This window comes from Lagenorhynchus albirostris, chromosome 2 (genome assembly GCF_949774975.1).
Source record: "Lagenorhynchus albirostris chromosome 2, mLagAlb1.1, whole genome shotgun sequence".
NCBI lineage: Eukaryota > Metazoa > Chordata > Mammalia > Artiodactyla > Delphinidae > Lagenorhynchus > Lagenorhynchus albirostris.
This window is the reverse complement of record NC_083096.1, coordinates 150,192,540-150,203,476: the sequence shown is the minus strand read 5'-3', so window position 1 is coordinate 150,203,476 and position 10,937 is coordinate 150,192,540. Positions and strand designations below refer to the sequence as shown.

The 10,937-nt window shown below is 39.9% G+C and overlaps 1 protein-coding gene across 6 annotated transcripts in view; it reads right to left on the bottom strand.

Annotated features, from left to right (window-relative positions):
- Positions 1-8,384: 8,384 nt before the first annotated feature.
- Positions 8,385-10,937, bottom strand: part of TMEM53 (transmembrane protein 53) — a 447,568-nt gene continuing 445,015 nt past the window's right edge. For all 6 annotated transcript variants that reach the window (XM_060140247.1, XM_060140249.1, XM_060140252.1 and 3 more), the window contains one exon: positions 8,385-8,396. The gene's annotated coding sequence lies outside the window, so the exon portion shown is untranslated. The remainder of the gene's footprint in view (positions 8,397-10,937) is intronic.

Genomic DNA, 10,937 nt, shown 5'->3' with positions numbered 1-10,937 from the left:
TCACATTCTTAGTGTAAGAGATTACTGCAACAATCATAGGACTCTAAGGCAAAAGCTTGGGTACAAAGCATGACAACTGTGAGGGTGATGGTTGTAGTGAGGAATTGTTGCTTTTTTCTTTTGTAGTTAAGTTTGTTTTTTAACTGTGTGTATATTTTATGATATCAAAACTATAAAACAAGGTCCATTGAGAGAGATACATCCCTATCCTTTTCCTTATAGGTAATCATTTTTATTTATTAGGTTTTGGTTTATGCACTTTAAAATTTTGAAAATAGAAATATATATATATACATACATATATATACTTTTTTCCATTCTTACACAGAAAGTATAATACTATACATACTCTTCTGCATGTTGCTTTTTTCACTTTTATCCTGGAGATCACTCTTTAGCAATATATAGAGATATTCTTCTTTTTACATTTGACTAATATTCCAGTGCATGTATGTGCCATTGTTTATTCACCTGTCCTGTACAGATAGACATGTGGGCTGTTTACAGTCTTTTATTATTACAAAATGTGCTGCAATAAATAGCCTTGAGTATTCATCACTTCAAGTTTTTACCATTTAATCTTAGCTACATATACCTAGAAGGTAGGTTGCTCGGGCAAAGAATAAATGCACACATAGTTTTGCTAGCTCTTGTCAAATCCCCCTCCATGGTTGTACCATTTTTCACCCCCATCAGCAATACATGAAAGTACCTATTTCTCCACAGTCTCACCAACTCAGTGTGTTGTCAAGTTTGAGATTTTTGCAAATCTGATAAATAAGTGATGGTATCTCATTTTAGTTTTAATATGCATTTTTCTTATTATACAAGTAGTATATCAAAGTTAAGCATCTTTTCATATACTTAAGAGCTATTTGCATTTTTTTCTATAACTTTCTCATTTACTACTGGGTTAGACTAGGATTTGAATTTCTTTTCAATATTTAGAAAAATTTTATATATTAGGGATATTGAGCTTTTATGATATTAGTTACAATTTTGTCTTGGTTTTTATTTAACTTTTACATTGCTCATGGTATTTCAGGCATGCAATTTTTAAATTTTTAAAAATTTTAGGTAGATAAATCTACCCATCTTTCCTTTATTAAATCCAGATATGGTATCATAGTTAGGAAAGTCCTCTTCATTCCCAAGTTGTAAAAAACTTGTTTTCTTCTAGTATTTGTATGACTATATTTTTACATTAGATATGTGACCCACTTGGAATATATCCAAGTGCAAGGTGTGAGGAATGGATCCAATTTTATCTTTTTTTTTTTTTTTTTGGTTGTGCCAGGTCTTAGTTGTGGCAGGTGGGCTCCTTAGTTGTGGCATGCAAAATCATAGTTGTAGTATGCATGTGGGACCAAGTTCCCTGACCAGGGATCGAACCCATGCCCCCTGCATTGGGAGCGCAGAGTCTTAACCACTGCACCACCAGGGAAGTCCCAGGATCCAATTTTATCTTTATCCACTTGGCTATCAGTTGTTCCAACACCATTTGTTTATCAAACACTAAATTTCCATATGCCTTTGGAGTCTATCTTTGAATTTTATATCCTGTTCGATTAGCCACATGTCTGTTTATGCACCAATACCATAATGTTTTAATAAGAGAGCTGTTTTTAATTGAAGTATAGTTGATTTACAATGTTGTGTTAGTTTCTGGTGTACAGCAAAGTGATTCAGATATATCTGAATGGTTTATTATGGTTTATTACAGGATTTTGAATATAGTTCCCTGTGCTATACAGTGGGACCTTGTTGTTTACCTATTTTATATATAGTAGTTTGTATCTGCTAATCCCAAACTCCTAATTTAACCCTCCCCCACCTCCTTTCCCCTTTGGTCACCCTAAGTTTGTTTTCTATGTCTGTGAGTCTGTTTCTGTTTCATAAATAAGTTCATTTGTGTCATATTTTAGATTCCACATGTAAGTGATATCATACAGTATTTGTCTTTCTCTTTCTGACTTACTTCACTTAGTATGATAATCTCTAGATCCATCCAGGTTGCTGCAAATGGCATTATTTCATTCAATAGGAGAGTTTTTATAACTGTTTCAATGTGAGGTAAGGCTAGTCCACCATTTCTCTACTCTTTTTTTTTTTCGGTACGCGGGCCTCTCACTGTTGTGGCCTCTCTTGTTGCGGAGCACAGGCTCTGGACACGCAGGCTCAGCAGCCATGGCTCACGGGCCCAGCCGCTCCACGGCATGTGGGATCTTCCCGGACCGGGACACAAACCCGTGTCCCCTGCATCAGCAGGCGGACTCTCAACCACTGCGCCACCAGGGAAGCCCCTCTCTACGTTTTAAGGAGATTTCTGGCTAGTCTTGTATTTATTTTCCAAAATAACCTTATAATCAACTTGTCTGGCTCCAGAAAAAAATAATAATAACCTGAGGATATTTTTACTGGGATCACATTAAGTTTACAAACTTTTAACTTGGCAAGTATTGATATCTTTCTGATATTGATTCTTCTGATCAATAACATGGTATGTTTTCCCATTTGTTCAAACCTACTTTTTGTCCTGTAAGAATGTTTTATAGTTTTCCTCACGTTAAGTTTTACACAGTTCTAAATTTGTGCCTGCATTTTGTTTTGTTTTGCTTTTGCTATTGTAAATGGAATCAGGGCTCTCCTCTTCCTTTATTTCTTCCAAGTGGTTATGATACCATGCACCTCAGATTGGGACTCGAACCCACGTGCTAGGACTAGAAACCAGCCAAAACCCATGGTCTTCCAACTGAGATCACACACCTTGTTTCAGGACTTAATGAAGCTCAGGTTCTTGATGTCTCATTGCAGAAATAATTCAGTGAGAGACAAAGTGATAGGTAAGAACTTATCTTACCCATTTATTAGGACTTATTTAGAGAGAACACACTCCACAGACAGAGTGTGGGCCATCTCAGAAGGCGAGAGCAGCCCCAGGGTATGGGGTGGTCAGTTTTTATAGGGGTGGGTAATTTCATATGTTAATCATGGGAGGAGTATTCCAGCTATTTCAGGAAGGGGCAGGGATTTCCAGGAATTGGGCCACCGCCCACTTTTTGATCCTTATGGTCTGCCTTGGAACTGTCATGGCACCTGTGGGTGTGCCATTTAGCTTGCTGATGTGTTACAGTGATGTGTTATACTGAGGCTCAAGGTCTAGAGGAAGTCGACTTGTCTGCCATCTTGGACCCATTTGGTTCTAATCAGTCATGTCCTCAGTCTATGTCATTCTTTCAAAGGTTGTGCCCTGCCCCCTTCCCTCCTGTTTCAGTTACAAAGCTCTTTATTTCTGTATGTTAATTTTATATCCTGCTACTTGACAAAATACATTTCCTCTTCATAGGAGGTTTTCCATTTATTATAAGTTTCCTAGAACTATATTATTTGCACATGGATGTAACTTTATGTCTTCTTTTTCAATTCTTATGATTCTAATTGTTTTCTCTTGTATTTAAAAAAGTGGACATCTTTGTCTTCTTTCTGATTTTTGCAATGAGTTCCAACACTGTCTGTTACCAGCCGCGTGTCCTACAATTCAATTCAATTCTGACACCAACTACCTGCAGTTAGTGAAGATCCCACAGGTTAAGGTTTTCAGTCCCACAAGGCTGCCTCCACATCAGGTCCTGGGTGTCCCCAAGCCACCCACACTTCTGCCTGGCTGGATACAAATTTGGGGCTTCTCACAACATCCTCAGGTGGGAAATTCACCAGAACCACCCTCAGAACTCAGGAAAGTGCTATATTTACAATTACCATTTTATTACAAAGGATACTAATGAACAGCCAGATGAAGAGATACTATCCCCTAAGCCTATTAAGGTGTTCACCAGCTGGGGAAGCTCCCTTAGCCTCCTGGCCAAGGGTTTTTAAACCATTGGCTTGGTTGGTGACTGAACTCAATCTCCAGTCCCTATCCCCTTCCCCGAGGTTGACGGTGGGGCTGAGTTCCAAAGCTCTAATCACTGGTTTGGTTCCTCTGGCCCCAGCCCCCATCCTGAAGCTACCAAACCCCTCCCCCCATGAATCATCACCATGAAACTCCTTATTAGCATAAACTTGAATTTATAAAGTATTAAATATATCAACTCAAGAGTTGATTTTATAAACTCAAGTATCAAGGGGCTTGTTATAACTAACAAGACACTTTCATCACGCAGGAAATTCCAAGGGTTTTTGAAGGTCTGTGCCAGGAATCTGGGAGAAAAAAAAAATTTTTTTTTTAAAATTATATCATCAGCAAGAAAGCCTCTAGTGTTTGCCCACTAATTAATTAAGATGCTGAATTTGGGGTCAAGCTATGTAAGGGAAGTATCCCTCAATTTCTTTTTATTGAGTCTTTAATATGAATGGGCTTTGAATTTTGTCAAATGCCTTTTCAGCATCTATGGAGATTATCAGATCATTTTCTCCTTAGGTGTATAAATTTGATACATTATGTGAACAGATATCCTAGTGTTAAATGATCTTTATATTCCTGAAATAAACCCCACTTGGTTATATATATTTATTTAATGTGCTATTAAGGTATGTTTACTAATATTTTACCTTTTTTATTCATTTACTTGATTATACTTGCTCCACAAAAAGAAATTAGAAGTGTTTCTTCATCTTCTATGCTCTAGAATTGTTTAAGTAACATTCAGGTTTTTTCTTTAAAGATTTAGTGTAAATCACCCTTGAAGCCATTTGGGCCTGATGCATTTTTTGTTGGGTTTCTGTTTTACAAATTTGTATTTCTACAGAATTCTGTCTGTTTAGATTTTGTATCTCTATGAGGGTCAATTTTGATAAATTATAATTTTCTAGAAAATTATCTATTTCATTGTTTTCATATTTATTTGCATAAAATTGTACAAATTAACAGGCTCTGTTTTGATGGCCATGTCTGGCTTGTCATTTAGTTTGTATGTTTATACTTTATTTAAAAAATTAAGTTAGGGCTTCCCTGGTGGCGCAGTGGTTGAGAGTCCGCCTGCCAATTCAGGGGATGCGGGTTCGTGCCCCTGTCCGCGAAGATCCCACATGCCGCGGAGCGGCTGGGCCCGTGAACAATGGCCGCTGGGCCTACGCGTCCGGAGCCTGTGCTCCGCAACGGGAGAGGCTACGACAGTGAGAGGCCCCCGTACCGCAAAAAAAAAAAAAAAAAAATTAAGTTATTTAATAGTTTGTGCACATTGTTAGTGTTTTTAAATAAGCCTTTTGATTTCTGTATTACTTTTATTCTGTCTCTATTTTTTTAATTCATTAATTTTTCACTCATCAATTCCTTCCTTATGCTTTCCTTTGGTTTTCTTTGATCTTTTTCTATCTTTGTGACATCAATGTTTCATTTATTTACTTTCATATTCATTGATATAAGTATTTAGTGTATGAATTTTCCTCTGATAACTTTTGTTGCTGTAGGTCATTTATTCAGATGTAATATTTTTACTATTAGCAAGAGTTCTGAATTTTTTATTTTTCCTTCATTGCAGGAATTATTTAAAAGTATGTACATTAAAATTTTTTCCAAGTGGCAGAAACTTTATTATTATCACTAATATCTAGCATTGTAATCAGAAAGTGCTGTCTATTATTTGCATTTAAATTTTTTTTACATTATTTTATTTTTTAATTGAAGTACAGTTGATTTACAATATTATATTAGTTTCAGGTGTATGGCATAGTGATTCAGTATTTTTATAGATTATACTCCATTAAAAGGTATTACAAGATAATGGCTATAATTTCCTGTACTGTATAATATATCCTTTTTGCTTATCTTTTTTTTTTTTTTTTTTTTTTTGCGGTACGCGGGCCTCTCCCTGTTGTGGCCTCTCCCGTTGTGGACGCGCAGGCCCACCAGCCATGGCTCACGGGCCCAGCCACTCTGCAGCGTGTGGGATCTTCCCGGACCGGGGCATGAACCCGTGTCCCCTGCATCGGCAGGCGGACTCTCAACCACCGCGCCACCAGGGAAGCCCCTTACCTACTTTACACATAGTAGTTTGTATCTCTTAATCTCATACCCCTATCTTGCCCCTCCTCCTTCCTCTCCCCACAGTGGTAGCCACTGGTAGTTTGTTTTCTATATCCATGAGTCTGTTTCTGTTGCTATATACATTCGTTTTATTTTTTTTAGATTCCACATATCATACAGTATTTATCTTTCTGTGTCTGTCTTATTCCATTAAACATAATATTCTCTAGGTCCATCCATGTTGCTGCAAATGGCAGAATTTCATTCTTTTTTATGGCTGAGTAATAGTCCATTGTACATATATACCACATCTTCTTTATCCATTTGTCTGTTGATGGGTACTGTGTTGCTTCCATATCTTGACTATTGTAAATAGTGCTGCTATGAACATTGGGGTACATGTATATTTTCAAATTAGTGTTTTTGTTTTTTCCAGATATATACCCAAGAGTGGAATTGCTGTATCATACACTAGCTCTATTTTTAGTTTTTTGAGGAACCTCCATAATGTTTTCCATAGTGGCTGCACCAATTTACATTCCCACTAACAGTACACAAGTGTTCTTTTTTCTCCACATCCTCTCTGATATTTATTATTTGTAGACTTTTTGATGACAGGTATGAGGTGATATCTCACAGTTGTTTTGATTTTCATTTCTCTAATAATGATTGATGTTTATTGCTAGTTTTCTTTGTGTCCTAAGATATCCATTTTTAGGAACATTCCATGTGCACTTCAAAAGGAAGTGTATTCTCTAATATTGATATTCAGAGTTTGACATATATTTGTTACCATACTGATTATGTTCTTTAGGTCAGTGCTACTCAAAGTAGCCAGTCTACTATATCACTAAGCACAAAATAGTTCAGCTGATTTTTTTTTTTTTTTTTTTGGTAGCAAGACTTTCCAGATGAAGGAAGTGGTTCATTGATTTATATTTTGGAGCAAGCTTCTTATCTCACGGCATCTGGTAACCACAGCTCGTGAACTTGCACCCGTCTGTAACCACATTTTCAGTAGCACTGGATTAGGTTTCCTAAATCCTTATTCATATTTCATCCACTTGCTTTGTCTTGGAATGAAAGTAATGTATCAAACTTTTCTCTTGTTAATGTGTTTCAATTTTGTCTGCATCTGCTGTAGTTTTTACTTTGTGGAAGCTGACTGCTGTGTTATTGAGTATATATCTCCATTGTTAAAACCATTAACATTTTAAAAAGTCCTCCTTTTTCTTTTTAAAGCTTTTTGGTCAGAATTCTACCTTGACAGATACCAACATCATGACCCTTGCTGTTTTTGTGTTTTACATCTTACTTGGTATATATTTATCCATTCTTTTATTTTTTTTAAGACTTTTTAAAAAATAAATTTATTTATTTTTGGCTGCGTTGTGTCTTTGATACCGCACATGGGCTTTCTCTAGTTGCGATGAGCGGGGGCTACTCTTCGTTGCTGTGCACGGGCTACTCGTTGCGGTGGCTTCTCTTGGTTGAGAGCACAGGCTCTAGGCGCGTGGGCCTCAGTAGTTGTGGCACGCGGGCTTCAGTAGTTGTGGCTCGTGGGCTCTAGAGTGCAGGCTCAGTGGCTGTGGCGCACGGGCTTAATTGCTCCGCAGCATGTGAGATCCTCCCAGACCAGGGCTGGAAACCATGTCCCCTGCATAGGCAGGCAGATTCTTAACCACTGCGCCACCAGGGAAACCCCCATTCTTTTATTTTTACGCTTTCTAATCTCTTTCTTTTAGGTGTGTTTATAGGTAACATAGGGTTAGACTTTGTTTTGTCTGACAATTTGAAAATCTTTTCATTTAATATGTGACTAAGCCTCATTTATATTATTGATAAAAACCATTTTTTTCAATTATAAAATATTTCACCATATCGTCATCTCTCTCTCTCTCTTTCTCTGTCTCTCTTTCTCTGTCTCTCTATCTCTCCTCTTTTAAAAAATATTTCTCTTGATTTGGAGAGGAGACAAGATGGCAGAGTAGAAGGACCCTGAGCTCACCTTCTCTCACAAGCACACCAAAATCACAACTAACTGCAGAACAACCATTGATAAAAAAGACTGGAACCTACCAAAAAAAAATCCATTATACATCCAAAGACATAAAGAAGACGCCCAACAAGATGGTAGGAGGGATGCACTCACCATATACTCAAATCCCATACTTCCTGGGTGGGCAGCCCACAAACTGGAGAATAATTATATTGCAGAAGTTCTCCCACAGGAGTGAGAGTTCTGAGCCCTTAGGCTCCCCAGCCTGGGGGTCTGGCATTGGGAGGAGGACCCCCCCAGAGCATTTGTCTTTGAAGGCCAGAGGGGCTTGAGTACAGGAGCTCCACAGGACTGGGGGAAACAGAGACTCCGCTTTTGGAGGTGCACACAAGATGTCGCACACACTGAGACCCAAGGCAAAAGCAGTGACTTCTGACCTGGGCCAGATCTATCTGCTGGTCTTGGGGGGTGTGTCCTGGGGAGGCAGAGGATGGCTATTGCTCTCTCTGGGGTCATAAAAGCTGGTGGCAGAAATATCAGGGAGTGTTCATCTACTTGAACTCTTATTGGAGGCAGACATCCTGCCTGGGTCATTAGCACCAAGACCTGGCCCCACCCGACAGCCTGTAGGCTCCAGTGCCTCAGACCAAACAACCAACAGGGTGGGAACACAACCCCACCCATCAGCAGACAGGCTGCCTAAAGACTTCCTGAGCCCACAGCCACCTCTAGACACATCCCTTGGCATGGCCCTGCCAACCAGAGGGCCAAGACCCAGCTCCACCCACCAGTGGGCAGACACTGGCCCCTCCCACAAGGGAGCCTGCACAAGTCTCTAGACCACCTCACCCACCAGAGGGCAGACACCAGAAGCAAGAAAACTATGATCCTGCAGCCTGTGCAACTCAATCTGCAAATGCAGGTCAGAACCTATCCTGGGGCCAGCTGGTCCCTGGCCCTTGCATGACAAGCAGAGACACATAGGACATCCCCTACAGAGGGCCACTTCTCCAAGGTTGTGAAACATAACTAACCTTCCACATACATAAAAATACAAATAGAAATTTAGACGAAATGAGATGGCAGAGAAATATGTTCCAGACAAAGGAACAAGATAAAACCCCAGGACAGCTAAGTGACATGGGGATAGGAAATCTACCCAAGAAAGAGTTCAGGGGTAGTGACTGTAAAAATAATCAAAGGACATGGGAAAAGAATAGAGGCACAGAGTTAGAAGTTACAAGAAGTTTTTAACAAAGAGTTAGAAAATGTAAAGAACAACCAAACAGAGTTGAAGAATACAATAACTGAAATGAAAAATACACTAGAAGGAATCAATACAGAATAAATGAAGCAGAAGAACAGATAAGTGAGCTGGAAGACAGAGTGGTGGAAATCACTGCCATGGAACAGAACAAAAACCAAACAAACAAAAAGAATGAAAAGAAATGAGGACAGGGCTTCCCTGGTGGTGCAGTGGTTAAGAATCCGCCTGCCAGGGGCTTCCCTGGTGGCGCAGTGATTGAGAGTCCGCCTGCCGATGCAGGGGACATGGGTTCGTGCCCCGGTCTGGGAAGATCCCACATGCCGTGGAGCGGCTGGGCCCGTGGGTCCGTGGGCCATGGCCGCTGAGCCTGTGTGTCCGGAGCCTGTGCTCCGCAACGCGAGAGGCCACAAAAGCGGGAGGCCACAACAGGGAGAGGCCCGCGTACCACAAAAAAAAAAAAAAAAAAAAAAAAAGAATCTGCCTGCCAATGCAGGGGACACGGGTTCAAGCCCTAGTTCGGGAAGATCCCACATGCCACAGAGCAAATAAGTCCATGTGCCACAACTACTGAGCCTGTGCTCTAGAGCCCATGAGCCACAACTACTGAAGCCCACACACCACAACTACTGAAGCCCACGCACCTAGAGCCCATGATCTTCAACAAGAGAAGCAACCGCAATGAGAAGCCCGTGCACCACAATGAAGAATAGCCCCTGCTTGCCGCAACTAGAGAAAACCCACATGCAGCAACGAAGGCCCAACACAGCCAAAAATAAAATAAATAAAATAAGTAAATTTATTTAAAAAAAAAGAAAAGAAAAGAAGTGAGGACAGGGACTTCCCCAGCAGTCCAGTTGTGAAGACTCCTCCTTCTGATGCAGGGGGTGAGGGTTCGATCCCTGGTCAGGAAACTAAGATCCCACATGCCATGTACTATGGCCAAAAATTTAAAAAGGAAAAAAAAAAAAGAAATGAGGACAGTTTAAGACTTCTGGGACAATGTCAAACGCACCAACATTCGCATTATATCAGTCCCAGAAGGAGAAGAGAGAGAGAAAGTGCCTGAGAAAATATTTGAAGAGATGATAGCTGAAAACTTCCTTAACATGGGAAAGGAAACAGTCACTCAAGTCCAGGAAGTGCAGAGAGTGCCATACAGGATTAATCCAAGGAGGAACACACTGAGACCCATAGTAATCAAACTGACCAAAATTAAAGATAAAGAGAAAATATTAAAAGCAACAAGGGAAAAGCAACAAGTAACATATAAGGGACTCCCCATAAAGTTATCAGCTGATTTTTCAGCAGAAACTCTGCAGGCCAGAAGGGAGTGGCATGATATGTTTAAAGTGACAAAAGGCAAAAACTTACAACCAAGAGTACTCTACCCATCAAAGCTTTCAGTTTTTTAATTAATTAATTAATTTGGTTGTGCCAGGTCTTAGTTGCGGCTCACAGGCTTCTTAGTTGTGGCACGTGGGCTCCTTAGTTGTGACATGTGAACTCTTAGTTGTGGCATGTGAACTTTTAGTTGTGGCATGCGAACTCTTAGTTGTGGCATGTGAGATCTAGTTCCCTGACCAGGGATCAAACCCGGGCCCCCTGCATTGGGAGAACAGAGTCTTAACCTCTGTGCCACCAGAGAAGTCCCTCATTCAAATTTTGACAGGTCTCAGGACTGTTCGGACAATTTAAAAATCTTTCCT